Source organism: Sceloporus occidentalis, unplaced genomic scaffold, assembly GCF_023333645.1.
Source record: "Sceloporus occidentalis isolate IW3139 unplaced genomic scaffold, rSceOcc1.0.p SCAF_4, whole genome shotgun sequence".
Lineage (NCBI taxonomy): Eukaryota > Metazoa > Chordata > Lepidosauria > Squamata > Phrynosomatidae > Sceloporus > Sceloporus occidentalis.
In genome coordinates this window covers 450,074-474,651 of record NW_028316984.1, presented here as the reverse complement: position 1 = coordinate 474,651, position 24,578 = coordinate 450,074, and the positions used below count along the sequence as shown (strand labels likewise).

Genomic DNA, 24,578 nt, shown 5'->3' with positions numbered 1-24,578 from the left:
GACCTCACCCATCTACTCAGAAACCAATTCCACTTTACACTATTAATATTTATACATAAATAATTGAGAAGTCTTCTTAGCAGAGGCCACTGGTCTTTATTTTCTATCACCCAGCGGGCAAAGACAGTGTTCTAATTTGGTGTGGATTTTTTGGGGTTCTGCCATCATAGTTTTTTTTAAAAGATTTTCATGGCAAAAGACATTCAAAAGTGGTTTACACATTACTGTTGGTATGCACTGGGATTTGTTTCCAGGAGGACCCTGTGGATATCACAATCCGTGGATGCTCAAGTTCCATTATATACAATGATATCATAAAATGGTGTCCCTTATATAGGATGACAAAATCAAGGTTTGTTTTTTGGATTTTTTTTAAAATCCTCCAAGCCATAGATGGTTGAATCTATGGATGCAGAATCCATGGATATGGAGGCCTCAGTGTCCCACCAAGAGTTATCTAAGTGCTGTTGCTGTTTGTCTCTGACTCTGAGAGAGGTCTTCCACATAACCTATTAGAAAAGAAGACAATGATTGGCAAAGTGGGAGGCAGTAGGAAAAGAGGGAAATTATGTTCTGGGTAGATTGATTCAACAAGAAAGCCACAGCCCTAAGTTTGCAGGACTGAGAAGGGCTGTTGACAGCAGAGCACCACTCATAGGACCACCAGAAGTTGAAGTTGACTTGAGAGCAAATAACAACTGCCAAGAAGTTCAGAAGAAACAGCAGAGATAATCTTCCCATTGCAAAGAAGATGACTACAGTGGTCCCTCCACATTTGCTGGGGTTAGGGGTGAAGAACCCCTGTAAATGTGGAAAAACCACAAATTAAAAAATACCATTCTTCGTACCTAAGAGAACACCTCTCTAGGAATCTCCAGGTCTTTCAGTGCAACTCTGTGGCCAACATCTGCCAGAAGTTGATCATAGAATCATGCTGGAGGACCTACAAATGCCCAGAGAAGTGTTTTCTGTATGAACTTCTCCAGCTCAACTCTGTGGTCAGCTTCTGGCAGAATTGCGCTGGAGGACCTAGAGATTCCTAGAGAGAACATATTAATCAAAACTGCAAATAATCAAATCTGCAAAAGTCTAAACCACAAATGTGGAGGCCCAACTGTACATTTGATTCATACTTTGAAACTCATTTTGACCAATGTCAGATTAGTGCATATGTACTAAGAGTTAGTGTGGCATAGTGGTTTGAGCATTGGACTATGACTCTGGATGTCAAAATTTGAATTCTAGCTTGGAGATGGAAACCCTCTGGGTGATGTTGAACAATTCACACTTTCTCAGCCTCAGAGGAAGTCATAGACCAAACCCTCTGAATAAATCTTGCCAAGAAAACGGTGTGATAGGTTTGCCTTAGGATCACCATAAGACTGAAATGGCTTGAAGGTGCACAAGTACATAGTATGTATGGTATCTCTGCATTTTCTAGCTTCACCTATTGTATGTGTGTTTACTCATCAAAGGCCTTTGGCCAAAAGAAATACGTGTTTCAGCTGATACTCAGAAGTAAGGCTGACTGAACTTGGACATCTTCTGTTAGGAGGAAGAACATTGTTTCCTTTCTAAAAGCTATCAGAAACAACTAACCAGGGAAAAGGGTCTGGCTCAGACATTAGAGTTAATGCTGTCTTTTCCCTTCAAAACAGCATATGTACCGTCATCCACCTCACATATTTCTAAGTCCTGCTCATATTGGAGGACATTTTGGAATCCCTCCTGGATAGGATTGCCATAAGTCAGGACCTCCAAACCGGGACAAATGTAGGACAACATTTTCAAATGTAGGGCACGTTTTTAAAAATGGAGGACACGTGAAAAAATTTGATGCTTTTTTAAAAAATGTTAATATAAATGCATGTTTCTTAGGCATGATCAAAATGGAGGACATTTTGGCATTATTCCTAGACAGATGGCAAAAATGTACTTCCCTTTCTGGCCAAACACCCCCCCCCCATATTCCAAAACACACAACAGCACATTGGGGCATTTGACATGGCTTCTTGAATATTTCAGAGGCTTATTGCATAACCAATCCCTTTGGGTTTAACATTTAACATGGTTATATATTTAACATAGGTTATTACATATTTCAGTTGCTTATTCCTTAACCAAGGTTGCCATAAGTTGGAAAGAAGTTGAAGGCACACAGAACAGCAGCAACAACAACAGAGGAGGAAGAAGGGGGGAGAAGAAAAATGGAGGAGAAAGAAGAAAAGAAGGAGAAAGAATAGGAAAAATAACATAAAAATAAGAGGAGGAGGGGGGGAAGAAAAGGAGGAAGAGTGGAAGAAGCAGGGGAGGAGGAAGAGGAGAAGAAGAAGAGGAAGAAGAGGAAGAAGGGAAGGAAGAAGAGGAGGAGGAAGAGGGGAAAAGAGGAGGAGGAGGAAGAGGAGGAGAAGGAGAAGAAGAGGAGGAGGAGGAGGAAGAAGAAGAGGAAGAAGAAGAGGAAGAAGGGGAGGAGGAGGAGGAAGAGGGGAAAAAGAGGAGGAGGAAGAAGAAGAGGAAGTAGAGAGGAAGAAGAAGGGGAGGAAGAGGGGAAGAAGAGGAGGAGGAAGATGAAGAAGAAGGGGAGGAAGAGGAGGACAAGAGGAAGAAGAAGAGGAAGATGAAGAGGAGGAGAAAGAAGAAGAAAGGCTTTTTCCCCCTGCCTGGGCTCCGTCCCCAGTGGCGGAGCCCAGGTGGGGAAAGAATCCTCGCTGAGGCCAGGTTTTTCCCCCCCGCCTGGGCTCTGTCCTCGGCGGCGGGGCCCAAGAAGGGAAAGAAGTCTGGCCTCGGTGAGGTTTCTTTCCCTCCCTCGGCTCCGGTGGAGCCAAAGAGGGGAGGGAAGCCCCCCCACCAAAGGAGAGAGACCTACACAGGCCTCTCCCTTTCCCCCGCCACCGCTGTTGCAGACTTTGCAACAAAGCCCGGGGGCGGGGGAAATCCCAGGACAAAGGGCAAACTGGGGCGGGACCGTGAACCGGGAAAGTCCCGCCCCCAGGTGGGATGTGTCCTGGCAAAGGATGACCTCTGGTCTCCTTGAACTCAATGAGCTTCTTAGGGATGCTCAACATGGCGGACGTTTGGGGATGACTCCTGGACATAAACAGAGGATAGGCCCTGGAAAAGGAGGACGTCTCTCAATGGTCTCCTCAGTGATTATCATAATGGAGAACATTTTGGAATTCCTCCTGAACAGAAATGGAAAACTGGTTCTGGAAAAGGAGGATGTGTCTGGTCACCCTGTACTCAATAGTCTCTTCAGTAATCCTCAAAATGAAGGACATTTTGGGATTCCTCCTGGACACAAATGGAGGACAGCCCCACTGTCAGTCCTGTACTCAATGGTCTCCTCAGAGATGCTCAAAACGGAGGACATTCACTGCCAGTAGTACCAGAATTATTCTTGTTAAATATAACAGAGGCAGTTAATGATTATCTAAACCAGGAAGATAAAAGCATACTATTATATATGATAACAGCTGTACGCATGGTATATGTGAGGTATTGGAGAAATAGAATAGTGCCCACGATTGATGAATGGAAAGCAAAACTTCATGAATTAGCTGTAATGGGTAATCTTTCTATGTTCGCTAATGGGAAAACAACACAACAATACACAAAGAAATGGGGAAAAATAACAAAATTATGGACCAAAGAATCAAAGATTGAGTGTTGTTTTTTTTAGAGTAATGGGTTTAATGTAGTATCTGTATAAGAAATAGATTTAGATCTCAGATAAATTAGTTATGAAAAATGGATATTTATGAAAAAAATCAAGCAAATATAACAACTGAGTTAAATTTAGAAAAAATATGTATGGGAAACTGTTGAAGAGATAACCTTAAAGGAATTGGAAGATGTAAGGTCAACTCAAGTGTTGTTGATGTAAATATCTTATATATATGGATGAATGTGTGTGTGTGTGTGTGTGTATGTATATATATGTAGGTATAGTTATATCAATTCAGATATTTGTGGGGTTATCTTTATTTACATTGCTGGAAAATAATAAAAATGAAAATGAAAACAATGCAGGACATTTTTGGGATTCCTCCTGGCCGTAAATGGAGGACAGGCCCTCTGTTATGCCTGTACTGAATGGTCTCCTCAGTGATTATCACAATGGGGGACATTTGGGGAGTCCTCCTGAAGACAAGGTCCAAAGGAGGACCTGTGCAGACACACAGAGCAGGTCTATAGGGAGGGAGGAGGAAGCAGCGTCCCTCTCCTGAGGGCTCTGAGGGGAAGCGCGGAGAGAAAGAGGAGCAGGCCTCAGCCGCCTCCCTCCTCGCGCACAGAGTGAGAGAGCCCTCCCGCGCATGCGCAACGCGGCCTCCTCCTCCTCCTCCTCCTCCTCTCATTGCTGCTGCTGCTGCTGGTGCCGCTGTGCGCGGGGCCTTCCTCCTTTCTGTCGGCGGCTCCTCCTCTTCCCTCAGTCGCCTCCGTCCGTCCCTCCTCCGCGCCTCTGCTGCCAAAGCGGTCCCTCGGAGTCCGCCCGGGAGACGCCGCCGCCGCCGCTCTTGGCCAGAGGATCCCAGGGAGAGGGAGGAGGAGGAGGAGGAGGGCCAGCGGCGTTGGTGGAGACTGGAGCCCTGAGAGGTAGGAGAGAGAGAGAGAGAAAGAGAGAGAGAGGCCCCTTCCCTCCCCTGCGTCCCCCCTCCTTCCTCCGCAGCCCCGGGAGCAGCAGGAGGGAGGGGGTCCCTACAGGCGACAGGTGCAAGGGGAGAGAGGAGACACCCCCTCAGCGAGACAGAGCCGCCCCTCCGTTGCTCCGGCTCCTGCTGCTGCTGCTGTCCAAGGTCTGCTCTTCTGCTTCCATGCAGCCCCCCCCCCCAAAAGCCGCCCTCTCCTCCTGCTCCTATGAGGGGCCAGGAGGGAGAAAGGCCGCCTCAGGGCTCCCCGGAGTCCCCTGGCAACGCTTCTCCCGCTTCCTCCTCCTCTGCATCGTCCTCCTCCTCCTCCTCTGCTTCCTCCTTTGCTTCCTCCTCCTCCTCCTCCTCTTTTCCTCCTCCTCCTCCTCTGCTTCCTCCTTTGCTTCCTCCTCCTCCTCCTCCTCCTCTTCCTCTTTTCATCCTCCTCCTCCTCCTCTGCTTCCTCCTTTGCTTCCTCCTCCTCCTCCTCCTCCTCTTTTCCTCCTCCTCCTCCTCCTCTGCTTCCTCCTTTGCTTCCTCCTCCTCTCCTCCTCCTCCTCCTCTTTTCATCCTCCTCCTCCTCCTCTGCTTCCTCCTTGCTTCCTCCTCCTCCTCCTCCTCCTCTTTTCCTCCTCCTCCTCCTCTGCTTCCTCCTTTGCTTCCTCTCCTCCTCCTCCTCCTCTCCTCCTCCTCTTTTCATCTCCTCCTCCTCTGCTTCCTCCTTTGCTTCCTCCTCCTCCTCCTCCTCCTCCTCCTCCTCTTTTCATCCTCCTCCTCCTCTGCTTCCTCCTTTGCTTCCTCCTCCTCCTCCTCCTCCTCTTTTCCTCCTCCTCCTCCTCCTCCTCTGCTTCCTCCTCCTCCTCCTTTTCCTCTTCCTTCTCCTCTTTTCCTCCTTCTCTTCTTCCTCTGCTTCCTCCTCTGCTTCCTCTTCTTCTTCCTTCTCATTCTCCTCCTCTTCATCTTCCTTGTTCTCTTCCTCCTCCTCTTCTTCTTCCTCTGCTTCCCCCTTTTCCTCCTCTTCCTCCTCTTCATCTTCTTTCTTTTCTCCCTCCTCTTCTTCCTCTTTCCTCTGTTTCCTCTTTCTCCCCATCTTCCCCCTCTTCTTCTTCCTTCTATTTCTCCTCCTCTTCCTTCTCCTTACCTTCCTTTTGCCCCTCTTTCTCCTTTTGTCTTCTTTCTCTGCTTCCTCATCCTCCTTTTCTTCCTCCTCCTCCTCTTTGTCTGCCGCTTCCCCTTCTTCCCCTCCGTTCCCTCTTCCTCCTCATCTTCCTCCTTCTCCTCTTCCTCTTCTTCCTCCCCATCCTTGTCCCTTTCACTTCCTTTGCTCAGCTTGGCAGTCCTCCTGCCTCCCTTTTTCTCTTCCTTCTAATCTACGGTGACCAAGTGTCCTCACCACAAAGGAGGACAAGGCACTGAAAAAAATGTAGGACATTCAAGAAAATGAAGGAGATGACCAAATCAAAGCAAACACACACACACACTCACAGAATTAATATTAAATTCATGCTGCTTGGTCATGCTCCGGATGGAGGGCATTTTGGAATCCCTCCTGGACAGAAGGTTGAAATGTAAGGCATGTCCTGGAAAAGGAGGACAGCTGGTCACTTTGCTCCTTCCATCCCTACCTGACAGCCCCAGTAGAGGCGGCGCTTTCTGGACGCTGGAGTGCATTGGGGGTGAATTGTCCTGCTTTCACACTGCTATTTTTAATACTTCCCAAAGTAAACACAAACCTTTTACAAGTAGAATAGGATCACCATACGCCCAAATATATAGGGTCTGGGGGGCTGCTTGGGTTAAATAAAAAGAGAGAGAGAATGAGGCTTGGCTGTAATATTCCCCTCCTCTCTCTGCAGCACCTGGTATACTCTACTCTGGCTGGATCCACACTGCAGAAATAGTCCAGTTTGACACCACTTTAACTGCCATGGTGCACTGCTGTGGAATCCTGTAGTTTGTAGTTTGTACAGCATCAGAGTTCTCTGACAGAGAAGGCTAAATGTCTCGCAGAATTACAATTTCCAGAATCCCACAGCATGAAGACATGGCAGTTATAGTGCCAAACTAGATTGTTTCTGCAGTCTCTGGCCTTTTAAGATTCTGCCTGTGTGAAGGAGGCCTCTCTTGTAGGATGTTTCCCTGGAACAGGGGAGGCATTCTCCTTGCCTCTGAGGGGTGAGAAAGGCCATCCTTGGCAGTAGTCAATGTCTTTGCAAGGTGACAGTTTTCACGCTGTCTGCTTTGAAATTATTTTACACAGTTTTGCAGTTCAGTCCTATAGAGAGGCACATCCCAGTGAGTTCTTTGAGGCTTCCTCCCAGTAACTGCACTGCAGCCGCACTGCAGAAATATTCTGGTTTGACACCACTTTAACAGCCATAGCTCAACGCTATGGAATCCTGGGAATTGCAGTTTATGAGACATTTAGACTTCTCTGTCAGAGAGCTCTGGTGCCACATTAAACTACAATTTCCAGGATTCCCTAACACTGAGCCTGGGCAGTTAAAGTGGTGTCAAACCAGATTTTTTCTGCAGTGCAGATGCCTCATGCATGTGTAGCATTGCAGCCTGAAGCAGTCAGCCTGGTCTGTATTTCTTGCATTCCATTTTCCTCACTGCTGCCCAGTTTTCCCCTAGAGCTGCCAACTGAGAATGACGCCTCATATATTTGGTGGAGTTCACAAAAGCTTGCACCATAGTCATTAAGATGCCAGAAGGCTCTGCTTCAAACAGAGTGTGATATAGTGACTTGATTGTTGGACTACAGCAGGGGTAGGCAACCTGCGGCCCGCGGGCCGGATGCGGCCCGGCAAGGCCTTGGGACCGGCCCCAGCCCGGTCCTGCCGCCGATTGCCGCCGGGGCCTTTGGGGGGCAATTGTCTATAGAAGCCTCAGAAACATGCATTTATATTAACATTTTTTTAAAAATCAGCAAATTTTTTCGCGTGTCCTCCATTTTTTTTAAAAAAGTGTCTTCCATTTGAAAATTTTGTCCTACATTTGTCCTGGTTTATTTATATATTTAATTTTTTTTTAAAAAATTAATTATTTATTTTTTGGCTTCGGCCCCCCAGTTGTCTGAGGGACAGCAACCCGGCCCCCGGCTCAAAAAGGTTGCCTACCCCTGGACTACAGCTCTAGAGACCAGGGTTCGATTCCTAGCTTGGTCCTGAAACCCACTGGGTGACCTTGGCAAGTCTCAGTCTCTCAGTCTCAAGGGAGGGCAGTGACAAACTACCTCTGAACAAATCTTGCCAAGAAAACTCTGGCCTTAGGGTCACCATAAGTCAGCAACAACTTGAAGGCACACAACAACAACAAACTAAAACCACTCTGGAAAGGGTTTTGTTCTTAAAGTCCATTGTAGGCTGAAAAGGTATGAATCATATCCTTAGGGATTTAATGGGCAGACCATGCAGTTTAGGGCAGACAGCTGACTGTTTACTTCTGTCCTTTACATATATTCTTCCAGTCACAGACCAGAAATCTTTGTTTTTACATATGCAGGTTCACTTCCCCAATTTGAAGCTGGTTTTAGCATTTAACCTTGATGGATGCCGTATATACTCGACTATAAATCAACCTCATGTATAAGTCGAGGGCAAGATTTAGGGCCAAAATTATGGATTTTACTATGACCCGTGGATAAGTCAAGAGTAAAACCTAGGGATATATAGCAAAGGATCTAAAAGCAAAGCAAAACAATGTCAAAAACTTACAAAATTCCATCAGATATAACACTTTGTGCTTACTCTTAAGGCTGGATGAATGAGAGACTAGAGGAGCCAGTGCTTCCAAGTCAGATCATACTCCTGCTTTTCATCAGGGGATGGTTCCTTCTTTTAAATATGAGTTAAGATACAGAACTTACATTGACCCATGGATATGTCGACCCGGGTTTTTTGGGTCAATTTTTTGCCCAAAATTTCTAGACTTATACATGAGTATATACAGTATATCAGAGAACTAATGACTTTTTATTTACTTACCAAACTGCAGCATGTTTGCAATGTGGATTATAAAAGAGTAACAGTTGGTCAGATTAAACCTCAGATGCAAAAAAGATCAAAAAAGCTTAAAATTACTTATACTTTGTTTAGAATAGGATTAAAAATGAAACATGGGTTTAGTTGACTTCCATGGTGATAAATTCAAACATAAACTCTTTGGTTACTTACTGAAGTGTCAGCTTCCAGTGAATGGAAGCTGATAATCATTTGCTTTGAGGCAAAGAGAGTTACATACACAATTTGCTGCCTTTAGTTTCTAAAAACGTTTGTTGGACACCTTTCCATGGTTGATAGGCTGTTTGGCAGAGAGAGCTCATTCACAACAGATTACGGAATTGTTAGAGAGGGTCCTGAAGTATAAGTAAGGCTCTTTCAGTAGTTAATTAAGAAATTAATTAACAGGACTCTATTTTGTGGAGATTCTCAAACTAGCTGGTCAGAGCATTAAAGGTTTCAGGTTAATTGGTGACTGATGGAGTCTTCATGGAATTACAGAGAATTTCTTTTCTTTTTTTCGCCCTCGAAGAATGGTAGGGCAACAGCGATATAAAATAGGAATACTTAAATAGATATTTTTTCTAGAGAAATTGTGACTGTTGTTTAGAGACCATATGTTACTGGTGTAGAACCAAGTTGCTTACACTTTGTTCCAAACATCAATTCAGCATGCTGGCTTGGATCTACAGACCCCTTAAAAGGCATGGGTTAGAAGATCGGGGGGGGGGGGGGGGCTTGCCACCTTCCATAAGCTTCCCTAGAATATGAGATTCTGGAAAAAGGCCCTGCTCCATGTTGAGTACATGAGATACATGATTTCTATAGAAGGCACACTCTTAAACATGGCATTGTGAACAGAGGCTATATGACTTATCCCCCTGCTGACATAAGTCCAAAAGACACTGCAGAAATAATCCAGTTTGAAACCGCTTTAACTGCCTTGGCTCAGTACTAGGGAAGCCTATTGTGACACCAGGACTCTCTGGCAGAGAAGGCGAAATGTCTTCCAAACTAGTTCCCAGAATTCCCTAGCACTGAGCCAGGACAGTTAAAGCTGTCTCAAATTGGATTATTTCTGCAGTGTGTTTCTGTGAATTTGCAGATTTAAAGTTGAAGATAACCAATACCTTCCTTATAGCCCGGAATGGCACAGTATCAGGATATGCCGAGTGACAGGAATTACATTTGGATATGAGAATCTGTATTTTTGGAACCTCAGCAAGGGAAAAATTTAAATGAGAATGTGAGATTGAAAACATTATTCTGGCAATCTGTTTAAACAGGATCCCTTTTTTCCAGTAATCTTCTTGCTTTTAGCCTAGATGCAAGTGAAAATCCTTCACACTCTTAATTTTAGTGGATCAAATGATCTAGATCTCACAGTACTTCTCTGTATTACTGTATTACTTTATTACTGTATTAATTTAATTTCCATTGTGATTATGATGAGCCATGCCTGAGAGGAAATTACTTGTCTAAAGATCTTTTTTTACATTTCCTTTAATCCTTGTTTTACATTGTTTTTAATTACCTAACACTTAATATTATGGGATGGATCCAGACTTAGTTGTAAGAAGATTGGTTTCAGTGTCTGTCCTGATCGTGAAGTCTGGAACGGGACTCATGGTTTACTACTTAACTGCAGCATTTAGTACATTTACCAAATATTGTAAGTGCTCTCCCATTTGGGAGAAAAAGAGGGATAAAAATCAAAGAAATCAATAACCCTGGCACAGATTTATTAGGAATAAATACTGTGGCCTGTTCAAGGAAAAGATATACAGTGAATAGTCTGCATTAAATAGTCTGAACCAGCCGGCCTTGTTGTAGATGCCCTGGTTATGCTCACAATCATTGTTTACATAGGTTGCACTGTATTCTGCTTATTGCTGAGTGTATAGTCCCGTGCCTGTTTTGCTTTTAGAGACAAGGCCCATTGTATTTGGTGGGCCATATTTATCAGTTATAATTGTATCTGGCCTTTCTTCTAGTAAGCTCAAGGCAGCATGCATGATTTTGCTCTTTCCCACTTTATTCTTGCTCTTTGAGGTAGATCCAGCTGTGAAAAGTAACTGGCCCAAGGTCACCCAGGGAGTTTTATAGCTCAGTGAGAACTAAAACCCAGATCTTCCAAGTTCCTGTCCCTCACTCTAGCTACCTCATCTCATTGGTTTTATAAGAAAGTGAGCATAGGATGATAGCCTAATTTTCTCAAGTGTTTTTCTCCCTAAGACATCAGGGGCCCTTCTGTTGTACTATGTGAACATCTAAGCTATCTTGGTATATAGTGTCTACTTGCTCCAACTGGGTTTTGAAGCCAAAGTATATTTTTGAAAGGGTGGGGGAATGCACACATTTGTCATTTGTGTGTGTTTATAAAGGCACAATAGTGTCCTTATTAGAAATTGATTTGTCCAGAGTTATTACTTGACACGGAATATAGAGGATCTTGAATTCCCATTTATTAGATCGTAGAGAAAAGCAAGACTGAAAAGCAATGACTGTGTGTAGACAACCAAACAAAAGGTATTGTGAAGCTTTCATTTAAAGGCTTCTGTAAATAAACGGATGGTTTGATAGTTATTGCTACCTTATTGCCAGCCTCGTCTGTTTCTAGGACCTATCACAAATCCTGATTGTTGGAACTTCCAAACTTCTGGGATGAATTCTTGCTATCTTTAGGGAACAGGCTAGCAGTTGATGATGAGACACACAGTTAGAACAAAATTTTCTTAGTGCTCCTTCATTTAAGCTTATGATGTTCTAATGAAACTTTCTATCAAGCAGAATAGGAGACTTTCATAATTCATCTGTGTGGGAAGAATGCTTATCCTGCATTGTAAACAGCACTGTTGTGTTGCCCCTGCTGTTAGCTACTTACACAGAGGCTTTGCTGACAAAATGTGCAAAAGTACCAGTAACAGTTATATCAAGCATCTTTAATAATGGTAGAAACAGCAAATGTGCTTACAAAGTCAAAGTAATTTAATGAAATTTTGGAGCAAGTTTAGTAGGAAGAAAGTGTCATTCAGTGGGTTTTAGTTAATTCTCATTGTTCATTGTCATTTATACACCGTTATACATTGTTACAAAGTTGTTCAGATGCAACTCTCATGACTAACCTTTCATTGGCTTATTGAATGGCAGCAGTTAATTGGTTGCATGCACTTTACACACGTTGATCACACCACTTTCTCATTGCTCAGCATCTCTAAGCACATTCCGGATTTCCTTGCTACCTCATTTGGTCCGTTAACCTCTAGGCCTTAAAGCAAGCGGGTTACAGAAGCAGAAAGCAATACTTACTCCATTTTGACTCCTCTCACTATGCTCATCTTTTCTCTTAACCTATAGGCTAGTTTCCATTGCAAACTGATCTTGCCTCCTTATTTCCATACACAGTGGCCAGTTCACTAACAACCATCGTTAAAACTGGACTTCCATACATAAAGGATTTTGAATTGACATTCTCACATGCCAGTGGCATATATATGTCTGTCCCTGGTTTCCACTCCACTAAATGCATCTGAGAAAGTATACTGAAGTCTACGAAAGCTCATGCTGCCAACTTCCTTTTTTCAGTTAGTTTCAAAGGCGCTACAAGATCTCTCTACATACTGATTCTACAGACTAACATGGCTATATCTTTGAATTTCCTGAATAGATGTGTAGGTAGAATTGGAATCTGGGTTTGTGGCAAGGTCTCGTGCCTGTGTCTACATCTGTGTTGTGTGTCCCCCTGTAGGTAAAGTAACTGTTTGAGGCTGTGAGGCTGTTGATAGGTGAGTAAAGGTCTGCCACCAAGAGTCCTTGAGAGCACAGCATTATTGTCCAGATGAGCTGTAGTTCATTGATAAACTAGTAGTCTCAGTTGGGAACTGTATGTCATCACTACTGGGGTTCTGTTGTTTTGTGTCATCAATGTAATAGATTAGTCCTGGGTACAAGTCTTGCCTTGTTTATTTGTTGTTGTTTTTTTACTTCATGTGGTGGGTACTGTAGCTTGAAGAATACGTGTTGTAATTCCATGAGTTTAGTGTCCTGTCTTGTGGGTCTGAGAAGATGTGATTGTATTGGAGCGCTTGACTGTAGACTATGGATCTAGTAGTGTGTTCAGGGTGGAAACTGGAGGCATGTAGGTATGTATAGTGGTCAGTGGGTTTGCAATATAGTTTGGTGCTTAAATGTCAGCTGTGCAGCTGTACAGTTGTGTCCAGAAAAATGAACTTCTTCTATTGATAGTTCCAGGCTGAGATTGATGGTGTGATGAACTCCAGTGGAATGTCTTGGGTTAGTCCTGTCCATGTGTCCAAATTATGAAGATATCATCAATGTGGCTCAGGTAGAGGAGCGGTTTCTGGCTGCAAGAGTCAAGGAAGCATTGTTCTTGGTCATCCATGAAGATGTTGGCTTATTGTGGTGCCATGTGTGTGCCATTAATTTTAAGATATATGTTATTACCAAAGGTGAAGTACAGTCAGCCCTTCTTATACACAGATTTCTTATACACAGATTCAAGCATCCATGGTTAAAAAAAGTATAAATTTCAAATATCAAACTTTGATTTTCCAATTTTTATAAGGGACACTATTTTGCTATGTCATTATATTTAATGGGGCTTGAGCATCCACAGATTTTGTATGCAATTTAAGTATGTGAACAAAGTGGGAGATCTTGGTGACTAAAATTGGTATGTTCCCATCTGGAATGATAGATAATAGCCAAGTAGGAGTGGGAGGATTTTTTTTGTTTTGTTTTGTTAATGGTGAATGGTAATATTTTAATGGATTTAATATTTCATGAAGAATTGTTCTCAGAGGGGTGGGATACAAATAAATTTTATTATTATTATTATTATTATTATTATTATTATTATTATTATTATTAAAATTACTTCCAACTTAATTTAATTTATGAACCAGCATAGTGTAACAATTTGAGTGTTGGATTAGGACTCTGGAAGACTAGGTTTTAAAATCCCACTGCATGACATTGAGCAAGTCCTACTCTTTTAGGCTAAGAGGAAGGTAATGACAAATTTTCTCTAAGGAAATCTTGGCAAGAAAACCCTATGGTAGGTTTGCCATGTATCAGATTTGATATGAAAGTACATAGCAGGAGCAGCATTTTAAAAATCTAATTTATTAATGACTTTAATGTATTTTAAAACTTGAACCTGAACCAAAAAAAGTAGCCCCTGAGCGCTTGGCCACCCTGAAAAGTGGTCCCTTGTCAATGGTATTAACTCACCCATTATAAGGGTTGTTTTGTTCGTATGTGCATTTATTTTAACATGTAGGTCATGAAAAAGAGGTAGCAACCCAGTCCAGTAATAATTTGGATTTCTGGACCATATGTGTAGGCTTACTTATACCAAGAGATATGATTGTTTCATGTATCTCAGTACAGGCTACATAGACTGAACGCATCCCTCCAAGATTTCAGATGGAGTATTTTCGGGTGGTTCCTAATTATTCTGGGCACTGAACCTGGACCTTCTGAATGCTGAATGTGAAAGACAGCCTCAAAAAGCCTTTGAGGAACACTGTAATAGCTTGGCAGGTTTCTGTGGAAGAATACAGTCCTTAAGAAACCCTGGCCCTGAGCCATTTAGATTCGATTAAACTAGCACTTTCAGTTGTGATCAGAAATATAGCAGGAGCTTAAATTAGGCTGGGGAAGCTCAGTTATTTTCTTCATTTTTTGATGAATGGAGAGAGATAAAAATCTTCCTCCACGTGTTTTTTTAAATCTTCAGGTTTTGGAGAAATTGTAATATATTGGGGGGCTCAGATTAGTGTGTTAGACCATGTGGCAAAGGGTTTTATATCATTTTATTCAAAAAGCATTGGTCCCACTTGAACCAGTGGTGCAGTGGCATTTCTACTTGATAACTGCATGATCTGATGAGGCAACCTTCTCTAAAATGTTTATTTTATTTATCAGGAGCACCTCCTGGAGTTGTGATTTACATGAAGTAGGGTTGTTCCCATTGGGCCATTGCTGGCAAGAAGAAATACCATTGTGCTGCTACTTACTGCAACTGGTGCCAGTGGAACCACGGGTGAACCTTTTTTAAAGGTAAAAGACTGAGGGTTACCTTCTGGTAAGCCATCTGTCTACCTGAAAAGTACTAGCATTTCTTCCAATACACTTTCTTTTGTGGGGAAACAAATGTTGTTGCAAAAGTATGGGAGGGCATTTTCAGTTCAGAACTGTTTTTAAGACTAGTATAGAATCATAGAATCATAGAATCATAGAATCGTAGAGTTGGAAGAGACCACTAGGGCCATCCAGTCCAACCCCCTGCCATGCAGAAAATCCAAATCACAGCATCCCTGACAGATGGCCATCCAGCCTCTGTTTAAAGACCTCCAAGGAAGGAGACTCTATCACCTTCCGAGGAAGTGCATTCCACTGTCGAACAGCCCTTACTGTCAGGAAGTTCCTCCTAATGTTCATCTGGAATCTCTTTTCCTGTAGCTTGCATCCATTGTTCCGGGTCCTGTTCTCTGGAGCAGCAGAAAACAAGCTTGCTCCCTCCTCAATATGACATCCTTTCAAATATTTAAACAGGGCTATCATATCACCTCTTAACCTTCTTTTCTCCAGGCTAAACATCCCCAGCTCCCTAAGTCGTTCCTCATAGGGCATGGTTTCCAGACCCTTCACCATTTTTGTCGCCCTCCTTTGGACACGCTCCAGTTTCTCAATGTCCTTTCTGAATTGTGGCGCCCAGAATGGTGTTCATTTCGAAATATCTATTGTATTTGGTTGTACTTAGTGCGATTCTGAACCAATTTCAAGAGGAGACCCTCATACAATGCAATGGTGATAACAAATTACAAGACTCCATGTCCTGGTGGATCAATCTTGTTCATTTATGTCAATATGCCATTGACTTGCAAATGACATTTTGCTGAAACAAAGCACCCTCATTCTGTAGGACATTGTGTATTGGCAAATATTAGTGTAGTGGACAGGCAGAATAGATTGATTTATATTCCTGACTCCAGCCCTTCGATCAGTGCTACAACTTGCCAGATACACTAATCAATTCTGCTTGGTAATTTAAAGTTTTCCATTTATACTATGTTGATTTGTCATGGTCCCAAAAGTAGCCCTTGAATAATTAAAATACGTTTTGATAATGCTGAACTAAATATAGCATTCTCTTGCACTTTTTGTTACTACTGAATTTCCTTGTCAGTGAATTACAGAAAAGGGACTTGGTCCAGGATGTTTTGAAATGTCTGAGGAATCCCTTAAATCATCGATCACTATGGTTATGGGAGCAGTTTCTCCCAATATTTTTCCTGCCCAAGCTATTTCAGACCTTTATATAACTCTAATGTAAACCTGAAATTGACTTCTTGTTTATTCCCTGGTTAATAAATGACTGCTCTTGGCCTACAACAGCCCCAGGAGTGTTTAAAAAGTGGCAGAATTCCCCCCCCCCATACTCCCTAGGGGCTGTGGGCAACATGTAAAACCATTTCTTTCTTTTTTTTTTAAAGAGGGGGGGTGCTGAAACACCAGGAAAGATGTTCTCCTCTGAATTGTGTTTCGATCAGTCTGCTGTGACCCTTGGTGTGTAGGAAGACTGTTGCTGGCAGTGAGAGTTAGTGGTGTTCCAGGGAGGAATGGCAGGGTAATATCACTTCGACCTTATATGTGTGGCCTTATATGTTGACTAATTTATACCAGCATCAACTGAATAATTTCTGACCAGCCTCCAGTTTGCTCTTTTAGGGCAGGTTCATGAACATGAACTGGCATCTCAGCTCCACAGGTTCTTGAATGAAATGCAAAAGGGGATAGAGTTGTGTCAGTTGTATAACTCATCTGTTGCCTTTCCTTCATAATCGGATTTGGGACTAATGTCCTCAAAGAAGACAGTGGACATATACCTCTATTAGCTCTACTGGGCCTTTCAGCCATGTTTGATATCATTGACCAGTTCCTCTGGACTGTCTGGGAGGCATGAGTTAGTTAAATACCATTTTATGATGGTTCTGGACCTATATGGAATTGCTCTAAGAGACCATCTACATTTACATGGAATTGCTGGAAGAGATCATCCAGTTTTCAGATGTGTTGGTGTGAGGATTTACCACTAACTTGCCAACGCTTTGCCACCAGGTGTGAGGCTCAGCCGATGGTTACCACCAAGAGTGAAGGTTTTCCCTTGTCTACCACAAATATAAATATCATACTGCTGTGGCCACCAACTGTGGGGATCTCCTATATGCCCACAAGGTACCTGTGGAAGATATTATGCAACTTATGGTCTCATTGGACATCACCCCTCTTTATTCACTGCTGCCTCCACAGACATCTTGTCTGAATCCAAAGCCAAAAGTATATAAATACAAAACAATACTGTATTAACAGAAATTGAACATAACAAAACCGAGTAATTGCTTAATACGTTTAGAACACAGCTCACATTCTCTCACACACTCTGTTCCTAGCTAATTCAGATTCTTAAATACCACTGATTAATTCCTAAACTTGACTGACTCCTCTAACCCTAACCCTCACTTCACTCATTCCTTTCTCTTTTCTAACTGCCCTAACTACTCTAATTGACCACATCGACTGTCATCCCAGTTATCATTCACCAACCCAATTCAAATCCACTCACACCAGTCACCACTTGGTCTCAGCATTTCATTCTCTCATCACGTCCCAAGAGCTCCTTACCTTCTTACCTCTCAAATACAGTGCATACATAACAAAATTACCTTAATATATATACTAAATTAAACAACATTGACATCACAGTTGGTACCAGCATGCAAACAACATGCAACTCTATTTCCCCCCCCCTTTTTTTTTTTTTATCTAGGAAACTTTAGGGGCCGCCACCTCCAGGGTCATTTTGCCTGTGCAGATTTGAGAAAATGCAGTGTTGGTGTAACTCTGTTCCTCCCTTAGCACGCGCTGGACTCTGACATAAGTTTCTTATTTTGAATTTCTCTGTCAGGAGAGCTGTGCTGACATCATACCATGGTATGCAGTGTCACTGGCAGAGATCAGAACTAAGTGGTAACAAACTTTCTTTCCCAGGTAACAAGGATAACTGCTTCAGTGCAGTGATGCTGTTAGAGACCTTTCCAACTCTGTGATTGATGATTATTTCCTCTTAGTGTAAATGTGTGTATTTGTATGTGTATGTAAATACATTATAAATATATGATTACATATTTGGGAAATGTTTACAAAGTGGGCATAAGATTTACTCCAAGGGGAGGGAGCCCCATAATGCCCAGAGCAGCACCAGATGCTACACACTGCTAGCTGCATCATAGATGCCAAGCAGACTAGAGCAATATGATGATTAGCCACTGTAGGAATAGCCTTTGGCACCCACACATTCCCTTTTAAATTGTACTAATAGTAACAGCAATCAATGAATTGCTCTGTTGAGGCCCATAACAGTCTGTGGAATTAATAACAGTTTTAAAGTAACATTCCAAGTTCTAACAGAGAGGAATCTCAATTTATGCTAGTGCAGGGCACTTTTACCAAACCCTAAGTCTTCTCATCTGATGTATCTGGAAAAAAATGAGTGTGGCTTTAGATATGTAAACATTTGGCACAGTTCGAAACAGTTGTTCAAATGGGAGGATCTTTGCTGGTTCCAGACAAGATTGGATGAATTTGTAAAGTAGTAAAGTTTTAAAATTTGCTGTCCCTCTTGTGGGTGATATGTGTCAAACAGTCTGTTGCTTGAATCTAAAATTTCAGTTCTGTCAGCCTTCAACCCGAAGTCATTGGGAACCATTACATTTTTTTTCCATGAAAGGATTTGATGAACCTCTGCTTTGAATTCACGATAAAAGAGCTAGTTGATGCAACACTGGGGTATTTTTTTTTTGGGGGGGGGGGTTTGTTGGTAATGTTTTCCAGAATGTCTGTCTGAACATTCTTGTCATGACTGCAAATTTTGTTCCCCTAATCCTCTCTATGTAGTATGGTGGGTGTTCCTCACAGAGTGTTGAATTCAGAAAAAGTGTAACATCTGCCTCTTCAGAGAAGAATCCTGCATCATGATTGACAGATTTATCTAATGAAGAGGAATGTAGTTTATTAAATGTTGTGCCCTAATAATTTGTTTCTGGCGTCACAGGACTCTGTGTAGTTAGAATAATTTGGAATTAATAAATACTATGCATTTAGAATACGGTAGATTGGAAAATTATTGGAATAGTGTTAAGTACCATATATATGAGCTCATGTATAACTCGAGGGCAGGTGTGGGGGCCAAAATTATGGATTTTGATTTGACCTGTGAATAAGTTGGGGGATAAAACTTAGGGGCATGTAACAAAGGATCTAAAGAATTAAGCAAGGGAAAATAATGCTAAAGTACTTACAAAATTTCAGCAGGCATAACTGTTTGGGCTCACACTAAAGGTTGAATGGATGAGATTGTAGAAAGGGTCAGTGCTTCCAAGACAGATTATGTTCTTGCTTTTTACCATGAGATGTTTCATTTTTTAAAAAACATAGAGTTAAAGTACAGAACTTTATACAGTTTATAGAGTTGAAGTACAGAACTGGATAAGTTGACACTGGTTTTTTGAGTCAATTTTTTGACTAAAATTTCTAGACTTTTACATGAGTATATATATGTGTGTGAAATTGTGTGTATTTGTATGTACTGTACTTAAACTACTTTAAAGTAATTATTTGTGTATTGCAAATACTGTTTGCAATGTCTTGGGATAGTGAGACACATTAAACTTATTTGAGACTTGGTGGTCTTATTTGTTGTGTTTCCACCTTATTATTTTAAATGTGTGTTTATATCTCTTCCTCTGCCACTGCCTCCCTTGCCTTTTTAATCACGATATACAGTTTATTTCTAGCCACTTGTAATAGAAAACATTGCTTATTATCTGTTGCCTCCAGAAGGTCAGCTGCAGAATAGAGATCCTGGAGGGAAGCAAGTGACTTCCTGACTGCTGAATGTCATGTCTGCCTTTTCTCTTCCTCTCTCAAAACAGGAAAAAAAACCTATTTGGAATAAAACAAGTTTTTATGTTTCAACTTAGTAAGACATAAACATACAATGGAAGAATGATGGGGGGTGTTGAAAGCTGTGGGTATATGGAAACTCAACATTGTGGGCTTTTAACATATCAAGAAGAAAGGATTTCATTGACAGAAGAGACAGTGCAGTTTTCATGCTGCTCTGTTTCATTCAAAGTACTCAGCACCTTTTTCCAAATTCCTCCCAACTTCTTTTTTCCTAAACTGTTTATTTAAAACAGAGGCGGGTCTTTAATTACTGTGGCTGATGGTTCATCCAGCTTCTTAAAAAGTCTATGCCTTTTGGGCAGGGCCACAGTCTTCAGCTGGGAGTAGTGGAGGATAGCAAAGATCTCTCTTTCCTGGTAGGGAGCTGCTGGGATGAGCAAATAGTGGAGGGTTGATCAGTAAATCAACATGGAAGGGGAAGTCTGAGGAAGCTCCAAGGAAATGGTAGAACCATTTGGGCTCTTTCACACTGCACAGCCATAGTACTGTACTATGATTCCACTTTGACTGCCATGGCTCCAACCTGAGATTTACAGTTTAGAATTCTCAGCCAGAGAAAAGCTCTAGTGTCTCTGACAAAATTACAAGTTCAATAGAAGACAGCCATGGCAGCTGAAGTGGAGTTCATAGTGCTGTAACTGTGTATTGTGAAAGGGCCCTTGAAATGCCTTGCATCATTGCTGCTAAAAGATGTATTCCATTGACCTGTAGAGTGGAAATGTTTCTCTTCTTGTGTGAGGATAACAGGAACTACATCTGAAGCAAATGGAAATTAGTAGAAGAGAAGGTGATGGGAATGTCTTTATATGTTTCAGCTGATCAGAGGGTGGAAATTTATTTTGGATGAGAGGGAGCAGATCTTCCTAGCACCAAAGGAAGAGGTTTCCAAGGAAGAGGAAGAAAATAAAAAGCAAAATGTAGGAGGGTGGAAGAACGTGACACATAGTAACAACAGATTCAGGAGTCGTGTTGATTCATGTAGGTGGGTGGGAGGAATTTAGACACCAAACCAAGGAGAGCAGATGTGTTGTAATGGCTGCAAACTCCTACTGAGAGAGTCAGAGATACACAAAAATACTGTTTTTGAGGCTACTGAAACTCACCTGATCAGCTGTCAAGTTATGTTTAATGGTGCTGATTGATGTGGGAACGAATAGGCAGCCAAGAGAAGTACTGATTGAATCTCTGAAGAGTATGATGCTCTTGGTAGTAGAAGGAAGGAAATGGCATGGGTATGTGGTAAGGACAGTCTTTACTGTTGAAAGTCAGGGTGCTGATTAGGAAAACAGGAATACTCAAATTGAACAGCTGGATATGCAGCTGGTGACATCAGAAAGGTTTGTACAGTATTTGTGAATTATCACACATGGCAACATTATGAAGGATCTTTTCCAGTGATGAGGTGTTCTGGTTGAGGACTAAGAAGGTTTTTTGGCAAGAGTCTCACAACCCTGATCAAGAGGGTTTTAAACTGATTTCCTACAGTGAAATATGCTGCAATGGAGAGTGGTGGAGTCTACTTCTTTGGAGGTTTTTAAACAGGGGCTGGATGGCCATCTGTCAGGAGTGCTTTAATTGTTTATTACTGCATGGCAGAGGGTTGGACTGGATAACCCTTGTGGTCTGTTCCAATTCTGTGATGCTGTGAATAGTGGCTGATGGTTTGATGCCTGTTGAAAGACGTAGCTTTTGTTCTCCACGGACTAAAATATATAGTGCTACCTAGCTCTGAGTGCTATGTCAGTGTGTGGGGGTCAGTAGTGCTATTCACCCCAGTGAGCTCCAAGGAACCTTTGAAGGGGGCAGCATTTGAAACCAACACACCATCAGCAGGTGAGCAATATGTAAGTTCTGATGGGTGGACACCTTCTATCATTGGTCTTCCAGAGTCTTAATTTGGAAAGAAAAGGAATTTATGTGTTAATAATAATGATGATGGTGATGATGATGATTTGTTTATAGCCCGCCTTTTCATGGGGAATCAAGGTGGGTTACAACATCTAAAAACAATGTATTACATATCAAATTTGGTTAAAATTAATCCCCCGCCCAACCTCCCATCCCTGATTATAAAACTGAATTAAATAATTTACAATATAAAAACATTGTGATGATAAAATCAACACAGTTGGGAAGAGTATGGGAAGGACTATATAGGAGGGAATAAGCTGCATCATGCTCAGGGAGGGGAGGCTAGTTTGGAAAGGCCTGCCGGAAGAGATCTGTCTTAATGGCCTTTTTAAAGGCCGCCAGGGTGGCAGATTTCCTCTGGCAGGTCATTCCATAGCCTTGGAGCAGCAATAGAGAAGGCCCTCTGGGAAACGGTGGACAGTCTGGATATTTTAAACTGACAATATGGAAGAAGGCACTCTGATAAGTAGTCAGGACCCAAGCCATGTAGGGCTTTAAAGGTAATAACCAACACCTTGTACCGTGCCTGGAAACTAATATGCAGCCAGTGGAGAGATTTCAAAATCAGTTCTTGATGAACCCGCAACCAATGTGGCTGCCATGTTTTGTACCAGTTGAAGTTTCCGAACTTGGCATGAGGGTAGCCTCATGTAGAGTGCGTTACAGAAGTCGAGACGAGAGGTTACCAGAGAATGTTCTACTGTTTCAAGGTCTTCCGTAAATTATCACTTATTGAAATGGGCTTAGCAACAGAAGAGTGGGATGGATTTATTTAAACCAAATATATATACAAAATTCAGTCGTTCTGTACATGTATGAAAGTTGTTGAGGTTTCTGTCTTCAAAATCTTTGTGTATGTTTGTATTTAAAAAAAAACCTGTGTGGAATCTGTTAGGCAGCTATTTTGACTTTTAGACCCATTGTCCCCAAACTGTGCCCTTAAAGAGATTTTTTGGACTTTAGCTCCCAGAAGCCTCAGCCATGATGGCCAATAGTCTGGGATTCTGGGAGCTGAAGTCCAAAATCCCTTAAAGAGCACACTTTGGGGACCATTGTTTTAGATAGCTGTGTACTTTCACACTCCATGTATGTGAGAGAGATGCTTTATTTCTAAAATAAATCCATCTATTTGTAACTAACTGTGACGACACTTTCTTCTTGTTTACTTGGGATAACAGCACCTGGGTCTTCCTATCCTGCTGCTGTCCCAAATCAAAATAAACCCCCTTTTGAAAAATCTCTTAAAAATGGGTTTTAGAACGGTAACGTGGGTGTCAGTAAAGACGTAGGCAAGTCTTGTCCAAAACAAAGTCAAAAATTTATTGTAAAGATGGTTTTAACAAAAGTGATTAGAATAATTGTAAACAAGCAATTTCTGTTACAGGTGCTTATATCTTAGATGGTAAAGTTTCTTTCTTAAATCAAACTACTATCTCTGTCTTTGGACCAATTGTAACCCACAGGTTAACACCTAAATAAAACTCTCTGACTCAGGAGTTTCCCTTCAGGGTCTAAATCCTTTTTCTGGACCTTAGCCCTAAGATTCCCTCCCTGGAATCGGCCTGGAAGGGAGATAACAGGCTGGCCCAGCTCCATCAAGGGCTAGCCTGAAGATAGCTCCTCCTTCCATAACTGTCATCCTTTGGCCTGGGAGGGAGTGAATAGGCTGGCCCAGCTCCACCAGGGCTAGCCTGAAGAAAGAGACTCCTCCCTCCATAACTGTCATCCTTTGGCCTGGGAGGGTATGAATAAGCTGGCCCAGCTCCATCAGGGGCTAGCCTGAAGATAGAAGCTCCTCCCTCCATAACTGTCATCCTTCGGCCTGGGAGGAAGTGAATAGGCTGGCCCAGCTCCATCAGGGCTAGCTTGAAGAAAGAGACTCCTCCCTCCACAACTTTCATCTTCCGGCCTATGAGGGAGTTGACCAGGCAGGCCCAGCTCCATCAGGGCTAGCCTGAAGAAGAAGAGACCTCCCTCCGGTCCATCTGCCTTGGTCCAGGCCTCAGAGGGAGAGAAGAACTGCTGGACCTGATCCCCTCCCCATCACCATTCTCTTCTCCTTTTGTGTCGTGTCTTTTTAGATTGTAAGCCTGAGGGCAGGGAACTGTCTATTATCCCCTCTGTTGTAAGCCAACCGGATTCCCAGTGATTGGGGAATCCAAATATAAATATATAAATAAATCATACTATTATTATTCTGGAACCTTTACAAGATCCTCTTGCTCTGACTATCAAGCCCTATCTGACCAGATTTATTTATCCTCTGCAGCCTTTTCTGTGATTAGCGGGCACCAGCTCTCCTCCGATTGGTTGACTCTGTCTTTGTGGCTCAGTGTTGCTGTTGCTAAAGCTAGGCTAATCTATCTTTTCTCCACACTAACCTTTGTTTGTTTGTTTGTTCTCTTTTAATGTGAAGCCACAAGCTATGGTTTATCCAAAGAAACCAGCATCAGAAACTATAGTGTGATCTGGGTTTGTGCCGGTTCATGCAAAATAACAAATTCCAGTTACAGTAGTTGAGAATTCCTTCTCATGGGTGTGTGAGATAAGAACTGAGTAGTTCATGAGATCCATTCATGTACCCCATTATGTCTGCATGTGGTTATAGTGAACCATGAATCACTTTGCTAGACTGTGTTGGAACATCTGACCAAAATTATAATAAGTACTCTTGACAGTGCAACCTCCCACGTTTTACTTGTCAGTCATAATGGGTTTTTTCTGCATCAAGTGTAATATTATTTTTTGGATTTTTTTTTTTTTTTGGGCTGTTTAAATCTCAGTTGCTCAAGGTACAGCTGTTTCTGTTCTGCTTGTTTCCTGTCTTACAAGTATTCTAAAATTTCACTTGTTTTGAAGGAAGCTGCCACTGGTCGGTTAATTTCTTGTCTCTGAAGTTTTTGTCGTGGAGTCTCAATTGCTCTAAATGCAGGAGCTTCTCCAACCTGGCTGCTGCTCTGTGGTCTCATTTGCTTTTTGTGCAGCT

The 24,578-nt window shown here is 42.2% G+C and overlaps 1 protein-coding gene across 2 annotated transcripts in view; it reads left to right on the top strand.

Annotated features, from left to right (window-relative positions):
* Positions 1-4,392: 4,392 nt before the first annotated feature.
* The window catches only part of LOC149313382 (double-stranded RNA-specific editase 1-like), a 68,302-nt gene continuing 48,116 nt past the window's right edge, over positions 4,393-24,578 (top strand). Inside the window, exon 1 of one of the 2 annotated variants that reach the window (XM_089519015.1) lies at positions 4,393-4,593. The gene's annotated coding sequence lies outside the window, so the exon portion shown is untranslated. The remainder of the gene's footprint in view (positions 4,594-24,578) is intronic. The other variant, XM_089519012.1, reaches the window with a different exon arrangement.